Source organism: Phoenix dactylifera, chromosome 1 (assembly GCF_051530095.1).
Source record: "Phoenix dactylifera cultivar Ajwa chromosome 1, Ajwa_hap1_PhDact_Kaust_v1.1, whole genome shotgun sequence".
Taxonomy (NCBI): domain Eukaryota; kingdom Viridiplantae; phylum Streptophyta; class Magnoliopsida; order Arecales; family Arecaceae; genus Phoenix; species Phoenix dactylifera.
In genome coordinates, this window is record NC_143190.1 from 62012071 (window position 1) to 62015617 (window position 3547).

A 3547-nucleotide genomic window follows, 5' to 3' on the forward strand; every position below is an offset into this window, starting at 1 on the left:
GGCCGCCTCCTCGGCGTCCGCATACTGGTTCGCCCGGGACAACAGCTCCGGGAAGCTCCGCGGCAGGCGTTTGTCCAGGGAGAAGGTGAGTCTGCCCTTTCGGAAGCCACGCTTCAGGGCTGAAAGAGCCACCTCCTGGCTCAGGTTCCGGACTTCCAGCGTAGCCTTGTTGAAGCGGGTAAGATAATCCCGCAAGCTTTCTCCCTCGTTTTGCCGGACATCAAAGAGGGAGTCGGAGACCAGTCGCCGCCGGCTACTGACGGCGAAATGGGTGATGAAGAGGCGAGTAAACTGATCGAAGGACTGGATCGAGTTAGCCTCCAAGTCGGCGAACCACGCCCTTGCCGGGCCACGGAGGGTCGCCGGGAAAGCCTTGCAGAGGAGAGGACCTGATGCTCCGTGGAGGAGCATAAGGGTCCTGAAACTCTCGACGTGATCCCGCGGGTCCGCCGCCCCGTCATAGGGCTCGATCGCCGGCATTTTAAACCCCGGCGGATTCGGGGTCCGCAGGATCCTCGAGGCAAGCGCCGGTTGGGAGGAGATCTCCAAGTCGGCGAAGGGATCTTTAGAGTGGCCCTTCAGGACCTGGAGTTGTCGGTGGAGATCGTCCACCCGTCGGTCCAGGGAGCGCGACCGATGGGTGGGAGACAAGGAGCACCGAGAGGGGGACCGACTGGAGCGCGGGTTCCTTGAGGACTGGGGGGTCTGGGAACGCGCCCGGGCCCGCCTCTCGTACCCCGCGCAGCTCCGATGGGAAGGTCCCGGCAGAATGGACCGTGCTCGAGAATCTTCCTCGCGCCGGCGCTCCTTCCCATGGGAGAGGAAGGAGCGCGGGTTGAGGAGGACAGGTGAGCGCTCAGGGAGCAGCGGCTCCTGGGCCCGCTGCGGCGCCCGAGACATCACACCCTGCAGGTTCTGCACTGCCTCCGCGAGGGTGCGAACCTGCTGGGCTAACTGGTTGAACTGAGCGGCTTCGACCATCTGAATGGAGGGTGGAACGGTGGAGTGTTGCTGAGAATGTGTTGGAGACGCAGCGGCCTCCCGGCCGGAGGCGCGAGAAGCCCCGCGACCGGAGGCATTGGAAGCTCCACGACCACCTCGCCGTGCCATTACGATCGCTCTGAGATTCGGCCCTCCTTCTAGCGCCAACTGTTACTGGTGGTCCAAACCGAGAACGATTGGCACAGCGGTGTGAACGGGATTCCGTCTGAGTTGCCTTGGTTGGTGTTGATTGTGCTCCACCTTCCACCGGGAAACCTGCAAGCAAGCCTCGCACCACCACTGGGGTAGTGGGGGCCCTCCGACGATCAAGTTAGAGGAGATTGGAGGAGAAGGAGGGATAATAGTAGCAAGTAGGAGAATGCTCTGGAAGTTCTTGCTTACCTCCCCCCTTCTCCCCCCAGCCGCATATATACCAGGCTGGGGGGTCCTTCTGGGGGGTTGGTCATCGTGTGGCACGATGGAGTTGCCACTGACATGGCCGTTACTGGGGGTCGTGGGGTAGCGCTGGGTACGGCCATGACAGGGCGTAGTGGAGCTCCGCTTTGTACGGCTGTTACAGGAGATCGTGGAGCAGCGCCGGATACGACCATTGGAGGGAGTAGTGGAGCAGAAGGTCGCGGCGTGCTTCAGGGGAACAGCCTGTCGTTGTCGAGAGATTGCCGACTCGGGGTCGGATTGCTGGATCAAGGGGCAGCCGACTCGGGGTCGGGCTGCGAAGCCGAAGATATCCGACTCGGGGTCGGACTGCTGGATCAAGGGGCAGCCGACTCGGGGTCGGGCTGCGAAGCCGAAGATATCCGACTCGGGGTCGGACTGCTGGATCAAGGGGCAGCTGTAGTCTTCTAGGGCGCGCGTGCCGGTCACGTGGGGCATGGTGGCTGAGTTCCCCTGTAACAGGTTGATTGGTGAACCCGTAAAACCAATTGTAAAGGTTCGTTGGTGAGCCCGAAAAACCAACATAGGTTCGTTGGTGAGCCCGTAAAACCAACATAGGTTTTTGGTGAACCCGGAAAACCAAAGTGTAAAGGTTTTTGGATTGTGAGCCCGGAAAACAATCCAACTGTAATCCGCGGGATTATAGTGAATTCCCAAGGGGTCGCTTGGGGAGTGGATGTAGGTGCTAAGGAGAGCACCGAACCACTATACTTCTTGTTGTTTGCATTGTGATTTGTTTAAGTTCACTAACACATCATTTAACACAAGTAAGATAGTTAAAATTAAAAGAAACCAATTCACCCCCCCTCTTGGCTTGTCACCTTGGGCAACATAACATATTAATGTATTATGATGTAATATAATATAATATTATATTTATAGTATAATACAATAATAAAGGTATAAAATATTTTAATTATTAGTGTAAATTAATTTTTTATCCTCCGAATGACCATTTATCTCTCTAACAATTTTTCTTGTGGAAGGAGGTCTGACGAGTAGGATTTTTGGCTCCAGCAGATTTTTAGGTTTATAAAGGAACAAATTATGTAATTATTATATTTTAATATGGGCATTTTTGTCAAAAATACAGCTTTCCAACAAAGCTGAAAATAGCGTTTTCGGAAAGCTTCAAATTGGAGCTTCCCCCAAAAGCTGTTTTCAACTTCTGCGGAAAACTGAAAACAGTTTTTCAAAAATTTTACCAAACACCATTTTTTATCTAAAAATACTTTTAGAGGACAAGAAAGTACTTTTTGGCCCTCCAAAAGCTCTCCTAAACAGGATCTTAGACTTATACATGGAATCATATTCTAACAAGTCAATAGCATACTTAGCTTGATGAAGCACAATACCATCGGAGACATGTGAAACTTGAATTCCTAAAAAATAATGGAGAGGACCGAGGTCTTTTATTGCAAACTCTGAATTTAAAGTGGCAATAAACTCATTGAGAAGAGCATCAGATGAGCCTGTGAGAATTATATCATCCATGTACAGAAGTAGAATTAATATACATGTCACTAAGTGAAGGATAAATAAACTAGGATCAGCTGAGCAATAGAAAAAACCAGTGTCAAGTAAGAAGGAGCTAAAACGATCAAACCAAGCTCGAGGAGCTTGTTTTAGTCCATAGATGGCTTTATGCAGCAAGCAGACATAGTCAAGATGTTCAGAACTTTGAAAGCTAGGAGGTTGCTCCATGAAAACTTGTTCAGATAATACACCATGAAGGAATGCATTCTTTACATCTAATTGATGAATGCTCCACTTGCGAACAATAGCAATGGAGAGAACTAATTTGATAGTTTCTGGTTTGACAACAGGTGAAAAAGTTTTAGAGAAATCAAGTCCTTCAAGTTGATGATACCCTTTTGTGACCAATTGAGCTTTGAGCCGTTGTAAAGACCCATTAGCGTTGAGTTTAGTTTTAAACACCCAGCATGAACCAACAACATTCACTGACGGATCTCTAGGAACAAGAGTCTATGTTTCATTGTGAGACAAGGCAGCAAGTTCTTCTTCCATAGCCTTGGTCCAACCAGGATGTTTAAGAGCAGCTCGGACAATGTTGGGTTCTTTTGGAATAGGACCGTAGTCATGTAGCAAG